Here is a 19,651-nt window from a genome sequence, read left to right on the forward strand (position 1 = left end):
TCAAAAGAAGGAATTGCTTTATTAACAAAGTTTAAGGGAAATTGTTCAGTACACAAAACTGAAATTGAAGGTTTTCTTCTTTTTTTGGGGAAACAATTGATGTTGGAGCATATAATTTTATTTGTACGAATAGCACCTTTTAAAAAAATATCTAACTTTTGGCATTGGTCATGAAGGGAATTCCAAGGAATATAAAGTCCAGTGTGAGTGTTCTTGTGAAATACAGAGTTTTGGAATCTTATGTTTGTCTTTTTGACAATAACATTTAGAAATGACAATTTGTCATCAATTTCTTTTTCCATAGTGAATTCTATGTTTGGGTGTATCTGGTTTAGAATAGAGAGAAACTTGTAAATAATGTTAAGGTTATTGAAGGCTGAAAAAATGTCATCAACACAATGAAACCCAAATCTTTTTTAAAGTGAATTTGAGATGGCAGTGTTTTCAGTTATCATGACTATATTAGCAAGTTCTGAAACTACAGGATTAAAAATTAGTTGTATAACACTGTAACCAACTTTTAGTATTTTTTATGAGAAGGAAGACTTCCTCTATAATAGTACAGTATTTTGGATTAATCAGTGTTGTATATATAGCTGTAAACTAACCTAAATAAGGCAAAGTTAAAATAACATTCATATATTCTGTAAATGATTAGCTGAGTTGGGTAGTAATCCAGCAATTTCAAAGCTTATATCTTATTTCTAATAATGTGAATGATATGAAAATAAAAACAGTTAAAAACAATCATCTAAAATTATTAAAATTAAATATAACTATCCATAATCTTATTTTTAAAAAAAATATAGCATTGGTAAATAGGATGACTGTTTTCAGAATTTTTTTTTAAAGATTGTTACTTGTACAGTCATACTACATGTATTTTCACTTGTACATGAACAATTTGAAAAGTATCTTTCTTGTGAGGATTCTAACTTGTTAACAATGATAAATTGATCCTGTACCAAGTATATTCTAAAGAATACTAACTTTGATGAAAAATCTTTAATGTCTAGACATAATGTTATTGTCTGGAAAAAGCCATGGTGTGAAAATTAAATCTAGGTAATAAAAACAAAGGTAAAAAAAAAAGACAAAAATTTACACAAATAGGTAAAAAAAAGTAAGTATTTTGGAAAGCAGTTTCAATAACAGCTAAGCCAAGCCTAAGTCAATTATTGAAACCGTGTAAACAAACTGAGGTAATAATTAAGGTGTTATTAATAATAGTTTTCTAATCCCTAAAACACAGGACTCATTTTTTATTTTACTTTTTTATCTGTTTGTGTAATTTTCTTTGTCTTATAGGATTTAGGCATGTATGTGATAATAAAAAAATGAAAAGTGTTTATTTTGGAATTTGTAATTTTATACCATTCCTAAAATATTGGTCTTTTTTTTTTACTTTTCTACCCATTTGTGTAATTTTCTTTTTCTTTTTTCTGATTGACTTTTCTGTGTCTTTTTCCATTGTCTTTTTTACCTTTCTCTTTATTACTGCCACTGGTGAAAATTTACTATGGCAGTGTTTAATTAATGTTTATATTATAGTACTAGTTTAGAAATAGTTAGTGGCTGAGGTTTAACTAGATTGCTATAGACTCCAGCTGTGTTTGATTTCAAAAACTTCAAAAAAAGCTTTTATGATATTTAATAGTCCAATCAAATAAAATGATGACATGCAATGTTTCCTTATGATACCTTCTAGTGTAGGGATGTCTGGCTGCTTTTTTAATTTCTAAAAAAATAGGGGAAGGTATGGATCCCTCCTCTCAATCTGCATCTTCTTATCCAACATTAGATAATAGTTATTAATCTCAGAAAAAAAGGGGGAGGAGTTAAGGAGGTTACCCTCGGTATCCATCCCCTGTATATCAGCACTTGCTTATACAAAATTAAAGAATACAGTTATTGATTTTTGAAAAAAATGAATGGAATATGCAGACCCTTGGGACTCCTCCCCAAGATCCATGCATGTATGCATATAACATTAAAGAATGAGCAGTTTAAAATTAGTGATTGCAACAGATTGTCTTAGTAGCTTTACAATATTAAAGACAGGACGAGCAAGTTTATTGGCAATGTAACACCACATTATGTAACTTTGTGCTTAACAACAAAAAGTGTAATGGAAGAAATTTGAATACTTGGATATTTGGAATAATCAAAAACCATAATTTTGGTTAGTTGATTATGTTCTTGAAAATCAGTTTAATCAGAATTTTGACTAATTGATAATTGAAATAAATGAAAATAGTGATAATTGGAAACACCAATTTCTGTTAATCAAATTATTTAGTTTAATTAACACTAATTGATATAGTTGTTGCTCAGGTAATTTGTCATGTCAATCAGTTGATTGAATCACCCCACACTAGCCTCTTGTGGTATTCCAAATAAATAAGGGTAGGAGGCTATGCAATATAGATAAGGACATCACCCCCATCCCCAGACCACCTCAAGTCCATCTGCCTGGTTTTGGTTCTACTATCTCCAAAACTGTGGAAGGAGTTCATGGACAAACAAATTCACAAACACAAAATGAATTAAAATAGGATAAGAATTTAGAGTATGTTTCTAAGCTGCGTTAAAAAAGGAAAATTTAATTTTTTTAAAAAATTCATATACATATAAACATCATTCTATGAAGTGAAAATGGTTTTCCGAAAAGTAAGTTATTGAAATGATGATGTTTTGCATAATTTATATATGTTATAAAAAAATAATCATAAAAGTATTTTTATATTTGAAATAAACTATATGTTTTTAATAGATGACTATCCAAAATACTGAAAATGTACTTTTGATGGCAAAATATGTTACAAGGCATCAATGTCTTATATAACATCATGTATCCTAGGAATTTTGCTACTTTTACATTTGGCTTTAAGGCCAGAATTGTATCTCTGAACTCCACGTAAATAACTTTTTAAAGTTATTTGTTACTAAAGATATATATGTGTGTAAAATATAGAGAAAGTAAAGGATGAAAACCCAAATTTGTTTTCTTTACAGTAATTCTCAAACATTTTCTGAAAGAAATCATGTTAAATGGTGTGATCCACTATACATACTCTACTATCAATACTTTGATGGTTATGGAAATGATAGGGCTGTAAGGTTAACCCAAAAAATGACAGATAATTGAGCCCATCCAATTGATATTTGGAGTTCAATTTATTTCCCAAACAATCCATAATAGAGCACCTCTATATTATGCTTTTACAGTGCATCAGAAACAACATGATGCATTTTCCTCATGATATTCAAATGGAAAAACACACAAATTGCAAATGATAAAAATAGATTAGCAAATAATCTAAATACTATGGTACACAAAACATAACTTTCAAGTTTATAAAATGGATCTATTACTTATCTATGCTGTCATTAGGATGTTTGACATGAAGAATAGAATTTATAAAGTTCATATTATCCAATGTATTCTTATACATAACTGTTTAGTCTGTTATTCCAAAGAAATGAAAACTGTGTACATGCAGTGTCTTCCAAATGTGCACAATTTAGATGTTGTTGGCCAGGAATATAATTCTGTTAACTTGCTTTGGATCCAAGGCTGTGAGCTGTTCACTTACAATGTTTCCTGTGGTTGAAAAGATGCATTCAGAATGCATGGATATGCCGGGCATACACAGCTATTTTCTTGTCAGTTCAGAAAGCTGAGGGGGTTTTAGGCCAGATTTTTTCCACATTTTGGGTGAACTGTTAATTTGCTAAGAGAGGTGTTGTCTGTTCTATATGCCATCCACTACATTAGTTGTTTTACAGTTTTCTGTTTCTTGTCTGCAGAGGTAAGTGTTCCCAAACAGATCACCCATTTCAGTCAGTATAGTTTCCTTCTTGCTTCTGTATTTTCACTATTATGTTCATTTCTCAAACCAGCTTTGCCCCCCAGTGGCACAGCGATATGTCTATGGACTTACAACGCTAGAAACCTGGTTTCGATACCTGTGGTGGGCAGAGCACAGATAGCCTTTGTGTAGCTTTGTGCATAATTAAAAACAAACAAACAAACCAGCTTCATTTCCAAAATGCTGTATTACTTCTTTTTGAATTTCTTTCTGTAAAGGCTGTTTTTCCTGTTCAGATAACTGTATCAGTGGGGAAAGTGCATGTTCAAGAATGATGTCTTGTTCAACAGCTTAAATATTGATTGCTTTTCTTTGTGTATTTCACACTCAGATTCCAGTAAATTTTAGTTTTCAACTCCTTTACAACAGGAATTTCGGTTAGTGCTATTTTTTTTTAACATGACTGCTCAGGACATGTTGCAAGAGGTAAAACAGTCAAGGATGTTGGGTTTATTTATCTGTGGATAATTTTAGCAGCCGGAGTTTTGAATGATTTCAGAGTGTCATGGATATTTTAAACTATTCATTAACTTGTTGTTAACTCCAGTTATGAGAGCTTCTTAAAGATTACGGTGACCACAGCAGTCTGTTGATCTGACACATGGCAAATGATGTCATGTGCTGTTCCAACATGTCATTGATCACAGTTTAATTTTTTTTAAATTGAGTAACTTTTGCTTTTCCTTCAGAAGACTTGTCAGTTGGCAACGTATTGAAATGTGCTGCTGAAAATTTTAGTCTGTTAATTGTTGTTTCGATTGGTTCAATGATCAGTTAATTTTGTACAGTAAGAGATACCTACCAAGTTGAAGTATCTTTTTACTGCATTGACATAGTTTAGAGCATTATCAGTAGCGACAGCAATAACTGATTCACATGTATAAAAATCAGACAGAATTTCTGAAAAACTGCAACATTTTTTGCTGTATGTCTTCTGAGTTTTTTGGTTTACAGGGCAAAATTTTGCAGTTCCCAAGAATCAGTAATGCAGTGAACTGTTATGGTAGCATAAGCATCTGTGGCAAACGAGGTCCTACCATCTGTTGTTAAAGCAATGTCCTTACTGTCCTTCAGTATTTGTTTCACATTTCTATGAGTAGTGTCATCCAGTTTAACTCTGTTTTTTGAAACTGTTCTGCAACTAGGAATCTGATTTCTTGGATCCATTTCACAGCAAGATCCCAGAAACCATTAGCTTAGATAAGGTTGATGGGTTGCATGTCTGTGCAGATGAATTTTACAAGAGCTTTAATAATTGCTTCACTTCATTGACCAGGTGGTGCAGTAGCAGACGTTTGCTGAAAAAACAAACTGTCATTTGAAGCTGTTTAGGAACTGAAGGTCCCATTGTGTCTGAATAGTTACCAAGTATTTCTTTGTGCTGAAAGGGGTAGAGTTTTTCCAAATGGCTTCTCTTTTTCGTTGTATTTGAATGACAGAAGAGTTGGATTTTGCAACTCAGTTTTTATTTTATCTGTCCTCCAGTTGCCCAGCATCCAAAATAACTCCAGTACACACTTGTCAAACCAAGTAATGTAGTAATTGTTCACTTAGGAGCATTTGTATCTGCTGAACTGCAATCACTTTTGTCAGACATTTTTTCAACATGAAAATGAATTGGAAGATAATTTTTTGTGCCCTAGCTATGCTGGATATAAATATGAACCATCTTGGTAGCATCCTGTAATTGTGAAGGTTTTTTTCACCACTGTCTTTTTAGCATCGTGTTGTTGATGGTTGGCTCACTGTCTGTATTTTTGTATTAGTCTGCAACCAACTACATTGTGTTGGTGGTAGTCTCTCCAGCTTATTGTTTGTCCATTAAACAGATCATATGTCACTTTATCAGCCACTCCAAGGGGGTAAGGAATACCATTCAGCTATATTTACAAGTCTCACTCTCTTTATTTTCTTAGAATGTGTCAATGACAAAGTTTTCTCAGCAGTTTCGGTTTAGAAATATTGTGCATGATTTTTGTCAGAATGTGCATGCTTTCCAGTTGATGGAATGTTCAGTGCTACTCCATCAGATGGTTTATGTACATGTTGTGCATCATCAGATTCCTCTCTGACATCTTGTTTAATGCCTTGTGAAGTTTGTTTCCGAGTCTTCTCAATTTTTTCTTGGGCACGGTGCCATTTTAAGTTGATGCCTGCCAGTTTAATATAAAAGACAAAGCTCTGTCTCTCATAAATCACTACAGAGTCTGCATTTCTAAAGTTTTTCATTATTTAGTAATACCAGTGAGCCTTTTTTTTTCCATCTGTGCTAATAACATCAGTTTGACAAAGAAGACATAGAGAGTAGACAATATTTACTTGATAAATTTTTTGTTGTTGCCTGAAAGCAGTGACAAGGTTAAGGTTTGTAACTTCAAATCCTTCTTTTGATAGTGCTGGATTCAATTTATTATTACTGTTAGCAGTATTTTTGAATATCTCTGCATCAAAGAGAATATATAGTAAAGCTACATGCCAGTTGCCATAGTAATTCATGTTACATACAACTCTCACATTAGTAGATTTAAAGATAAATATGTAACTTTGTAATAAAACTTTTAAATGAAAATGATTCAGTTAATAAAGTGTGATTATCTGTACATGGTTTTATATGCTCTGTTTTGTCTCCATATATTAATCTACTACAAATGACAGTAGATTTTTAATGATTGGGATATTTGCTGAACATATTTTATAACCTCTTGATGATGAATTTGCACTTATTTCCACTGTTGTGATTTTCTGAAAGTTTATTTATGAAAATCAGGCTCAATTTGTTTTACTTGTTCACAATCATTTTACATAATTAATATGAAAAGTAAACACAAGTATTTTGTTAGATGATTCAAGTGAACCATCTTATAGAAATTATGGTCCTTTCCTTGCTCAACTTTTTCTTGTTAAATTTCAGTTTCAAGTTGTTTTATTTACAATAGTGTTTAGTGAGTTTAAGACAGAATATTCTTTAACAGTGGATATTTCATAATTTGTGTTTTGTAATATACAATCCACAAGAGAGAGATAACTCTTGTCCCTTTAATGTTTCATTGCAATAAACATCTGTCATCATAGGCTATGTAGTTTAAACAGTTCCTGTGCTATGACTTTCAAAAATCTAAATTTTTAAGATTTTACTTGGTATTTAAAAAAAAAATAAATTTTTTCTTCTCTCTCTGCTTTGTGTATATGTTGTGTAGCTATTCATCTGTAATTTTTTTTTTTTTGTATTTATTCTGTCTTGTCTACAAAGTAAATTAAACTTGTATTTCGAGTTTTTCATTGGAGTTTAATGGACACTTCCAATAATGAGCATTGTGTGGTCACTTGCTACATTGAGGGATAAACAGGCACAAATCACAAGTAATGTTTGTTGATGTTTCTCCAAAATATGATAAACCATGACGTTTGGTGTTGGTGAGAATGTTTCTTTTGGACTCAAATTTCAAAACTGATATTTATAAATAACTCGAAATATTTTGCTGAAATAATTTGTTTCATACACAAATATATAGTGCATTTTTTATGCCAAGTGTACTGACCTTAAAAAAAATGTATACTGTTTTCTGGACACAGTTAATATATTTAAAAACTTGTTATGATTAGTTTTGTCTTGTGGTTATTTTATTAATGATATTTCTTAGTACATAGTACTTATTAATTTTAATTTATATATTAAAATTGTATTATTTCCAGGAAATGTCTAGCACCAACTTAAAAGTTTAGTAACCCAAACAGCCATTTTTATTCTTTAATAACAAGGGAATATGAAATGCCTCTGCGTCATTGCGAATGCTTTGTAAAACAAACCACACACTATATTGCTAGAATAATTAATATACGATTTACAGCTTTCACTGAGAAATTTAACCGTGTAATAAAACAGCTTAATAAAAATGATTCACAGTTAATAAAGTATAGTAACCGCAGACGTGTTCATTCTTTCATATTATGCAAAAAAAGAACATTGAACGCAATGGCTAATATATGGTTATCGCCCACCTATGCAGTGTATTGAAAGAAATCTGACAGCAAATATTATATAGCTGAATAATCAGGTTGTTGTTCCCCATAGAAACGAGATGTTAGTTATCCAATTTCTATAACCACCACCTTGTTGAAGGTTAAAACAGCTGAAGTAGTTTTTTTATGGTTGTCCAATAGTTCATTAAACCAGCGACAAAATAACCAATATTTATCTCCTTGCAGTACCTGTGTACGCTAGTGTCATCTAGTGGTACAAAGTGTAGAACATAGTGTGTGTGTGTCTATATATAGGTTGAAAATTGTTTTAAAATTTATCCTACTAGTATCACCTTACTTGTTTGGATACTTTTTATTGCAGAATTCATTTTATTTTGGATACTTTTTTATAATAAATCTACGAATAACCAACGATTCCTACTTTCTGTTAGAATTTTAATTTTTTCCCCTATTTATTTGTTCAGTTTTTATATGTCCGTGGAATGGACACAACATTTATAAACCTTCAGTATAGCCATATATCTGATAGCTGTAGCTTTTACAAGAATTAAAACCACGAGCCCAAATTACATAATGTAATCTTTACTTTGGCCTACAGATAAGTGTATAAAGCTGCTAAAAGAGGTATTAAATTTTATAAGTTTGTGATTGTAGTTTTAATTCTTGTTTCTTTGCTTTTTGTGGCAGGATCCCTACTTGATTTAAAATTCACATTTTTTAATACACTTGTTTATTTACTTTTTATATTAAACCCGTATATACTTTACCTTTTAAAAACTATCGCGTGTCTAACCATCGATATGTATCGCCATCTGTTGGGATAAATTGGGTTGAAAAGACATCTAAGTACGTGCATCACATGTTTAACATTTATGAAAAGTCTGTATATATTTATCGGAATATCAAAAAGCGGATACCCACTGACCAGTCAAGTAAACTGGATAAATCTTGTAGCGATAGTCCGAGCTGTCTAGGGGATAGCCCCGCTTACGTGATCAGGTAGGTAGGTAGTAGACGAAGAAAGTTGCTGTTTTAGAAATTTTTGAGTTGTTATACCGTAAATGTTAGCGACCTTTTTTAATGTATTATTAATATATATGCATATAATATATTGTAACCAATACTTTTGATGGTCGTTTTTTCGCATAGGAATTCAATAGGGTGGTTTTCCGGTACGTGAATTATTTGGAAACCTTCTCGATCCCTACTATTAAGTACTACTATAATATATATATATATGTGTGTGTGTGTGTGTGTGTGTGTGTATGTATGTGCGTGTGTGTATTTATATTTATAAAGAAACATGTATTTTGTAACTTTTCAGATAATCTTTTTTTTTAACAGGTTGACCACATTCAGACTTTAAATCTAGTTATCTATAGATCATTATAGCATCATGTAATAAATTCTTTTTTGTTGCAGTGGTGAGTGTCGACCTCTGGTGTCTGTCCTAAGAACTGTAAGAGCTGGTGAGTGTTTTTATTATATTATTAAGTGAATTTTGCTTTTATACTCTATCCTTGTCCTTTCTCGCCCTGACCTAATGTGGTGGTGGTGGTGGTGGTGGTGGTCTAAGCAGCTTACTTAATCCATGTCTTGTGTTAATATTTACACTAACTGAATGTATATTTGCTAACTCAGTTAGTCTTTAATTACCAGTCTTGTAACGGGACTGAGCCAGAACAAAGTGCATACAGCTTTGTATCAACGGACATGTTATTTTATGTACATTATTAGTAATATCAAATTAAAAATATCGTTTTATTTGACGACCAGTACTGTTAATGATATGAAGTGTGCATATTAGTTTTTCTTAACTTTATATTTCATGCTTGTGTGATGATCAAAAGCAAAGCTTATTGTGGCAGCTGTGTGCCGTTTCAACTATCTCAGATTAGATTATACAGCCCTATGAACACTTCGCTATGCTTGATTTAATACTTTAACCGTTTTAATATTTTACTTGGCGTTGCTGAAATATTTCGAGCGTTTCTTTTGCTGTATTTAGATATTTCTGCATTTTTCAGTATTCATGATTAATGTAGGCCTACTCTGTCTCGTGCGACGTTCATTCCTTATTTAAATTTGTTGTGGCTTTGAGAAGGATAATCAGGCTTTTTGTGAGATGAATTTATATAAACAAGTAAATATATTCTGTGAAGCATTGATAAACGATTAGAAAATATAGTAACATCAGCTTCTGTAAAATGAACAATTTTCAGTGTTTTGTTAATTTTATGGAAAGTACAACTATACATAAATTCGCACGTATGTCGTAATGTAAGATTAAGCTTTTATAGTCATTGTTTATGAAAGCAATCGTCTTGTACTTGAAAAACGGCCGCATTATAACATTAAAAGAAGACTGGAACGAGTATTTTGATTTAATAAAGCAGTTTCACAATACCTTTATCAACACGTTGTTTTACAGCAGTGTAATTAATAATAGAAATTTTGGTATCCATAGAGAGGGAAGTCATAACAGGTGAATTTAGTTGAAAATAACGTTTTTTGGAACACCCAAAACAGTGAAAATGACGACTGAGCTGGGGATTTAAAAATGAGCAAGGAAGGAAAATTAGTCCAGTATTTATAGAATAACAAAGATAAAAAGTAATTAAAAGAAATCGTATACACACAAGACAAAATTAGAATAAGGCAGGCTTCTTGACGTATATGTCTAATAGATGTTCATCATAAATTTCACAGAAGAGGCATTGTAAAAGCAGGAGCACGACTGAGAACAAATATAAAGAAGGGATTTAGACTTGTAGAATTTCGTAAACATGACAATACACATGTATATCATATGAGAGTTAAAAAAATCAATCTTTTGCAAGCGAAATTCCATTCTAATCGTGTAAAGTTATTGCACCATTAATGACGATCCTAGACTTCAAAAAGTAAACTCCACTGTCTCACTGTTAAACTAAACAGTTTCTGTTTTTATTCTTGTATAGACTTGTAAATTGAAAACAAACAACGGTTTTACATTGGCACTGATTTAATGCAGGGTTTGTTGATTAATAAAAGTACGTTATGAAATCTTCAGTAGTTTTCCATCAATACTCGAGTTTATTAAATTCGGTTGCATGTATTAATTTGTTATAGATATATGTCATAAAATATTAGTTCAGGTGAAGACTGTCACTTAATTCTATGTAGAGGCATCTGGTAGTCGAGTAGACCTGTGTGTGTGTGTGTGTGTATGGAAACACGTTTTGTAATGGATACAGACAGTAAATTTTTGTGTGTTTAAGGGATGAGCAAAATCTAGAGCGGACTTTTGTAAAGTCGCTAAAGAAAACTTGTGTGCGAAAGTACTGCAAATAGTTGTTAATGTTATTGATTCGTTAGAGTTTAGAACATGTTGTTTGTTATACTTTATGAAATTTCTGTAATCAGTGGAGGTTAGTGAATTAATGTTTTATGCAAGAGAGTTATTTTTCTAAGAAAAGTGAGAAAATCTCCTGTGAAACTATCTTCTCAATTTTTTTTTGTTTTACGTAGCAGTGAAAGAGCAAACCCACATGCATATAGGAATATAGTATATTTCCTGCTTTGCTTATGAAACGGAAGAAAAAGTAATATTTGGACAATTTATTATTGGAAAAACCGAGAAGTTTATATATGTCATTATTATATATTTATGTATGTGTGTGTGTGTGTGTGTGTGTGTGCGCGCGCGCGCTGGTGTGTGAGTGTGATATTAGAGCCAGATAAACATCGAGTTCGCTCTCGAATTTCCTGCTGGAGACATGAGTGGCAGGCAAGACTTGGGACATAATTGAGCCATGAGCAACAAAGCTCATCGTTTTTTTTTTTCTCGTGATATTGGAAGCTATATATGTTTCGATCTATATTTCTTTGATAAACGCTGAATGTATTCCACTTTAACATAGTTCTTCAGCACTTATGAGCATCTTGCTGTATTGACTAGGAAATACAACGGTAATTTTAAAGTTTGGTTTATTTCCGATTTCATTTAATTTTGACTAGGCATCTCATTTTAATGATAAGAAACAAAAAGTGACTCAATAAAGATTTAGTATATATGATAACATATAAGAAAAATCTCCAAAATATGATATCATTGTTCAAATGGCTGAAGCTGAATATAAAACCTTCATATATAGTACATGGGCGAGAGCCAAAAATTAGGGAAATTAGTACTATCATGAGGTGCAAGTTCCAGTATACATTTTTAAAATCTCCAGTTTATTTTGGTATATGATAGCCTTGCATAGATAATAGCTGTCATCGATATTTCACGTGATTAATGTAAGGACCCAAATATCACTTCTAACTGCTAATTGGTCTTTATTCTGGTGTAGCTATGTTTCACTTTTAAGTATTTCAAATCCGTTTCTCTATCGTATGTTTTGAGAACTTGTCAGTCCGTGACATTATTGAAAACTCTATTAAAATAGAGAATTGTCAGGTTTTATGTAGGGGTTGGTTTCTTTACAGTAGGTGTTTGTGACTTGTTGGTGATAAATTTCAACAATAAACAAACAGCACACAGTTCACTTGTTTTAAAATGATATATTAAAACAAGTCACAGTTGGTTATCAGTCATATCCACAGCTTTCAATAATCGTCTCTTTTTTTTTTTGTCAAAGTCCACACGGGTTGGTTCATTTATTTTACAACACAATTTGACAAGACAAATAATTTCTTCTGTACTCTGTTATTACAATGCAGTCTTTGATAATTTTACTTTAGAAATTGCTACAGTATGGTCTTTATGTCTAAACTCACAATCGCACAGTCTAGATCTGTCTACATTTTGGACATGTATTTATACTCTGAGAGCAGTCTAGAATATTCCATACATTACTAGATATTATGATATAATAATACTCAATTAAAACAACGAGAAAAACTCAGAAGGTTCTAGTAGCATGATGCAATAATATAGCAATCACCAATTCACTCCTAAGTTTCTTCCCACAATCCACTCATGAGCCAACTTCATCACTTTAGTGCAGTATTCTGTTGGTACTATGATCTGTTTAACTTTCCCAGTAGTACTACCTTGATAGATCTGGTACAGCTCCCCCTTCTGGTCCTCTATTCTTTAACCCTATGAGAACGACCAACTTACATTGTAAATAGGTACTTAACTCTCGTGAAAGTTCTTTACAAAAATGAAACTATGGATGAAATTGTTTGAAAATTGACATATATGTTCCTAAAGGTATGTAGTTTCAGAAAAAAAAAATATTTAATTTTGATTTTCTTCTACTATTTATAATAAAACATTTGTTATTTAATGTAGTTGTTTGCACTAGGATTATGAATAGTTCACATGCGATGTGATTTTCATTTTAAGTATAAAAATACTATTTATTATCTTACAGTTTTCAAATTACTTTTGTATAATCTGTAGAACCTCCTAAGTAAATATTAAAAGTTTTTAAAGATAAATGTTTATATTTTATTGTTCATTTTCTCTACTATATTCCTAACTCTAGTCATTATCATCAACGTATAGTGCAATGAAATGTTTTAAATTAAGAAATGGAAATGTGTACATGCTTTTAGCTCTTTGTAGAAGTCTTTTGAAACTTGTTTTTTTTTTAATATGCGTAATTTCACGTCTTTATCTTTTATTTTAATTTTCCTTTCCAGTTCTTTGTCTTTTATTCTTGATTAGCAAAAGTACCCAGATTTGCATGGGTTATTAGGTTGATATATTTTAGCAAGTGCATAAAATTTATCATGAAAGTAAAAATGTCGATCCAATTTTAAACTGAAATCCTTTCTGAATTAGGTATTTTCTGTTATATCACCAATGGTTTAAATAAAAAACAAACCTCTTTGGTCAATGGAGACACTAAATTAGGAGATCAACAAATATTTTTCCAGTTGGTTGTTTATACATTTCATTCTATATGTTCAGTACATAGACTAACAAGAATATTAGGTTATACTTTTGTTGCTAAGCAACATGACAAAAGTTCTTGGAATGCATTGTTACCAAAACGCACTGGATTTTCTATATATATTAGAAGTTGTTAATCTAACTGATATGCTACAGTGTATACTAATGGTGAGCGCACACGCACATGGGTATGATAAGTAATAATACCCAGGTACACACACTCAAGGTCCACTCAAGGGTGCAAAATTTCAGGTTTCTTGGTTCTTTTCTGTTGGAGTTATGGTGGTCACACAAACACACGCGCACACACACCATTTTATTATTACAGTTGCAGGTTTGCCAACACGTCCCTGCGGTGCTCTAATGTTATTATAGGGTGACGCTCGTGCACAAATTCTTTCACTATCGCCTTCACACAAGAGTGATGCCATCTTGCTTAGACATTTGCACAATTCACGCTACAACAAGTTAAATGTACAAAAATCATAAACCTTTTAAATACGCATTTTAAAACACAAATAACACATAATTAATTAAGATATAAATGTAAAACCTAAATGCAAACTGATACATGTGAAGTGAGAAACACTTGCCAAGCACTACGTACACCTCAAGAGAACAATGAACTAAGCTTCTTTTCTATCTCATACTACAAAATTCATACAATGCTAACGTTTTTTTTATTAACTAAACAGCGGGAAATTGCTCTTTCTATTAGTTATAAGCATGCCACTCAACTTCAAACTGTCGCTTAGCAACACAGCTTTGACTTCGGAAATGGGCATGGTTTATCGTAAACTTTGAAATATTTAGAACGTTTCAGGAGGGGAGAAATTATTGGAAAGTCCTTAGACGGTAATAAAAATGCACGTGTATTGTGGACTTTGACTGTCTAAGGTAACATTCTATGTTAGCTACTCAGTTATTTGTATAAGAACTCTTAAAGTTGGCAATTGTAACTGCAAGTGGATCATGTGACAGAAATACTGCAGTTTTAATTGCTGTTTTAGTTCTTTCTCTTTAAAATAAAGGAAGACAACTTAGATAAGATAAAACTTTAAGTTATAAGGTATTTGATGATAATAATTTCATTAAAATTCCTTTATAGTAAAGTGGTTTAATTAGATTTTGAATATAACTCGGTTACATGCACAGAAGAGGGTTTGAAGATAGTTTCATTGCTACAGAGTAAATCCCTTTCCCCTTTGTCTTGTGCTCGACTTTCTCTCAGGCACTGTCCCAAAGTTCCTGCAGTGAAGGGTCTTTCTTCTTTGCTTTCTTCAGTAGACCTACGTTTGAGATGTCACCTTTCCAGACTTGTAGGTGCTTGATGCCTTGCTTGCTTGCTTTTCTTTTCATGAGCTGTTATGATGACTGCAGATGCCTCATCAGTCTTCTTTCTGTCTGGTTCTTACAAACGTCTACTGCCTGGTATATTGCCAATAACCAAGTTGTGGATGGAGTGTTCACTTTTATTCTTGCTATGGGAAACTTTCTCACTGTCCCATAAATCAGCACACATAAATGTATCTTGCCCATCATCTGGTCATCAGATACAAGCATGGTTCTCACTACTGCACTCAGTGTCTCATTGGATTTTCACTTTCTTGTCTCTTACATAGCCTTCACTAACTGGCATATTGTGTTTTGTTGGCACCTTTTGATGTTTGTCACATGCTCCAATCGCCACTGGTACTGTTGACCCGTTTGTTAACTTGAGCTAACCATCCATCATGTACTGTTTAATCATGGTGATTACACTTCTTTCTTGTAGTGAATCTGACGAGTTGTCTTCTTTCTGTTTCTTCTGGTAGCAGCATCCATGGTGACACTCACTCTTTTCTTGTTTCTTGTCAGCACCTTCTTTGTAGGTAGCTCCAACTGTTTTATATTGAGATATCTGCTGTTGTTTGTTGGTGACAGACTTGCACTCTCTTGCAATATGCCCTATTTTATAAAATTTTTTCTCCCTTTTGTCACCTTTGGTGGCAACCTGCTTCTGGTTTGCCACCCATAGTTTCGACTTTGACTGGTTATTATTGGACTTGCAAGTTATACTCCCTCCACGGGGTTCCATATACTGTTCTGCCAGCCCGATCATCCCCTCCACATCTTTTGGTGCTCTTTCTTTTAGGAAGAGTGATATGTTAGTGGAGTACAAGATCATGAACTTTTCACATATTAGTAGATCTGCTAGTCCTTCAAAACTATCTTCACACTTGGCCATGTCAGTCCGTCTTGTGAAGTAATGCTGTAGATGTGTCACAAACTGAAGTATAGTTTCTCCACTGTCAGATTTGACTTCTCTATATTTTTAGCAAAAACCTTCCTTGGTAAGCTCATAGAGTTTAAGCAATGCCACTTTTAACTTGTCATAGTCTATAACATCATCTGACGTTATGCCAGCATATACTTGTAGGCCTTTTCTTGTGAGAAGGGGCTGAGACAAACTGTTCAGTCATCTTTGTTCCAGTTCTGACTTTGGGCAAACCTTTCATATCTCTCCAGGAAAGCATAAGCTTCCATGTCATTTTTCTATTCATCAAATTTAAGGAGCTCAATCATCTCTCTCTATTTTTTGTCAAAGTCTGCACAGGTTGATTCAGTTATTTTACAACACAATTTGACAAGACAAATAATTTCTTCTCTACTCTGTTATCACAATACAATCTATGATTATTTCACTTTAGAAATTGCCACTATTCGGCATTTATGGCTAAACCCACAATCACACAGTCTAGATCTATCTCACTATCTCAAACTACATTTTGGACGTGTATTTACACCCTGACAGTGTTCTAGAATGTTGACACACTACTAGATATTATGACGCAATAATACTTAATTTAAACAATGAGAAAAACTAAAAAAAAAAGGTTCTAGTAACATGATGCAATAATATAACTATCACCATTTCATAACTAATGAACTACACAACGTATGATTTCTAAGTAGTTACATAAACTTGTGATAAACTATCTAAAAATAACTGAATTTAACATTCTCACTATACAATTATCTAAATTATAACTTGCATTAAACTTAAATAAAAACAGTGGTATATATCAAACCAAAATAAATAATAACAAAAAGTGATACTTTTGTTGCTATGGCAACAAAAAAAAAAGCTGTCTTGGAATAATTTGTAGTGAGTGGAAAACTACCAAGTACATTTTGAAAACTAAGTGCATATTTTTTATTCTAATTGGCAGAGTATTCTCATCCTCGGCACAATATTTTTGAACTTCTCACTTGGCTTATAAAGGATCTCGGTTACTTTAGCATATATTGCCTGGTGAAAAACCACCACAATGCTCTGTAGTTTCAGCATATTTTTGATCTTAAAGGATTGCACTAAAATTCATAAGCAGTGGATATTTAGTGGCAGTCGCATCAAATATAGGCAGGTAGCCTATATTATCTTGGGTCACTGCCACATCGCTACAAACCACTTATGTTAAATTCGGTCCATCCATTATCTTCCTGGTGCTTAGAGGCATCCAGACAGGCCATAATCCACAAAAGGTTATTTTTCCATTCATTTTGCAGTACCTCAGCAGAAGGTACTTTACATATATTCTTGTAGGGGGTCCATAGTGTTCACCTGTATTATAAAAAGGAAGATTGGTAGCAGATATTGGTTCAACACTTGATTGCTTTTTTTTTTTCAATGGTAGACGTGATTTGTGGAGAAAGTGTGTCCAAATTTCCTGGCCTGTATTGCAGTTCCGTTTACTCAGACAGATACCTTTGCCAGAAAGAGTTTCTTCCAGCCTGTCGATGTTATCCCATGCTACTGTAGTGTTGACATATAGCTGGATGTTTTCGGGTAATGGTGTATCATTATATGCTGTACCAATTTTTGAAGGCAAAAAGCCATGTCTATTTCTGCAATTTGCGAATAGGCAATTCTATAGCGATTTAACATTTGAATAAGCTGTACATTGTGAGTTAGTTACTTGACAACATATTGGAGTAAAATGTGCTTTGGAGGCTTTTATTTCCCACAACTTATGCCGAACGTAATGTCTTGTCCAAAGGAATTCAGATGTCTTTACAACTGTAGGAGAATCCGCTGCTTGTTGACATTACATGTTACTGGTCAAGAGAGTGTATATAAACACACTGAGATGTTCAGGGATGATAATATCATTTTCTCGTAGCTCTGAAGGTATAGGAGGTCAAGATATGAGAGTCTCATGACTTTGTATAGATTCGTGAATATGCAAAGCCTTTATGCCTTTCCATAAGTCTCACCTTGTCTTTTGCAAGCTGGGATCTTCAGTAGTTGTCTTCTACCATCTTGTTAAACCTCATGGTGTAATAACCCCTAAAATTCAATTTCAAGTTTTTTCAAATAAGGTCTTTGGTGGAATCCCTCACTTTCCGCACACCTAAATGACCGCATGAATGACAGTAGCATGCTAGTTATGCCAGTCATCTTTACTCATTTCGGATTCCCCAACAATTCAGTTTGGGACTCGAGCCTTGCGTACTCTTATTTCAGTGTGGTTGATGGCGTTGTTTTTTTCGATGCTTTGGGTCTTATGTAGTCTCGATAGGCATGACTTGTGGTAATTATTGCTGATTCCACTGATTCTCGGGAAACAATTGTTAGAATTTTTTCATCATGTTTTACTACAGCAATTTTCATGGTTGTTTTATCAGAATGTGAATCAACATATTTTACCAATGCTTCTCGATTTTTTTATCCTTTTAGGTACTTACTTTTCTAATCCCAAAATATGCAGATTGCATCGTAAACCCTACATGTGCTAGGACCTTGCCTGATGGAAGCTCTTTTGTCTTATGGCAGAAGTGTGATAACCAGTCAGGTTTTGTCTTGTAATTTTGTCTAAGGACTATTTCATTATAGAAAGGCTACGGCATTTTCTGTGATAAAGAATAGGGTGTATTTCTACTTCATCAATGGTATCTGCGATATCGAGAATTGGTTTGTGGTTTCAAGTTTCTAAAGCTTTCAGTAAAGTGTTTCATGAATCAGTATGTTATGGTGAAATTACACCTGTTGTGGTATCGTTTGAATAGTGAATTATGCAACTTGAATCCACTCGAGGCATCTTGCTAGAATTCTTTACAAACTTCTTCGTGACCTAGTTTTATCTCTTGTGTATAAGGTAAAAGAAAATGCTGTTGCTATACATCAAAATGATTCTGCTTCATTAAAAGATCACTGTAATGCCTGTAAAATTTCTTTAAATTGTTTACATGTTATTATTCTCTGTACATTTTTAAGACCTCTGACAGTGCAGCAGCTTATTATATAGTTAACGTTACTAGCGTATAGGAATGCTTTAAAAAGGCAAAAGCCAAGCAAGAAAATTTTTTACATGGATGACATGGAAGCCGCCAACTTGGAAAGATCACAATGCATAGCGTTTTTTCAAAATTCTAATTTATTATTATTTTTAGTCATGTTATCAAACATAAACAGATAGTGTAGGCTTAGCAAACGAAACAACATATTCTGATTACGTGTAATGTTTTGTGTGTATTTAGACCAATTCAACTGAAAATAATAACTAAAGATTTATTTTTTGCTAGCCTCGTTTTCATGCTTATACAGATTTTTGTTTAGGAACATTCATATTAAAAAGAGAACGGGAAAGCTACTTCAGTGGAAAGGCTATTAGACAAAATTAGCAATATTTTAGGATGATAATTAAAATCACGATTTGTTCCTCCAGGTGGTACTAGCAAACTGTCTGGCCCATGAACTAATAGTTAGGTTACAGAATATTCTAAATGTTGAAAGGAAAAAATGCTCTGTTTTAATTTTTGGTCACTAGATGGCCTATCCGTTTTGTATACGCTCTAAAAACAGCTTTTTAGAATAAATGTTTCGTGTGAGAAGCTTTTTGATATATTTTATTCATTGAAATGACCAGTA

The 19,651-nt window shown here is 32.7% G+C and overlaps 1 protein-coding gene across 2 annotated transcripts in view; it reads left to right on the forward strand.

Annotated features, from left to right (window-relative positions):
- LOC106475719 (CUGBP Elav-like family member 2) overlaps positions 1 to 19,651 on the forward strand; it is a 446,359-nt gene that overhangs the window by 13,507 nt on the left and 413,201 nt on the right. For both annotated transcript variants that reach the window (XM_022380881.1, XM_022380892.1), the window contains exon 2: positions 9,276 to 9,322. The gene's annotated coding sequence lies outside the window, so the exon portion shown is untranslated. The remainder of the gene's footprint in view (positions 1 to 9,275; positions 9,323 to 19,651) is intronic.

Source organism: Limulus polyphemus, unplaced genomic scaffold (assembly GCF_000517525.1).
Source record: "Limulus polyphemus unplaced genomic scaffold, Limulus_polyphemus-2.1.2 Scaffold149, whole genome shotgun sequence".
Taxonomy (NCBI): Eukaryota; Metazoa; Arthropoda; class Merostomata; order Xiphosura; family Limulidae; genus Limulus; species Limulus polyphemus.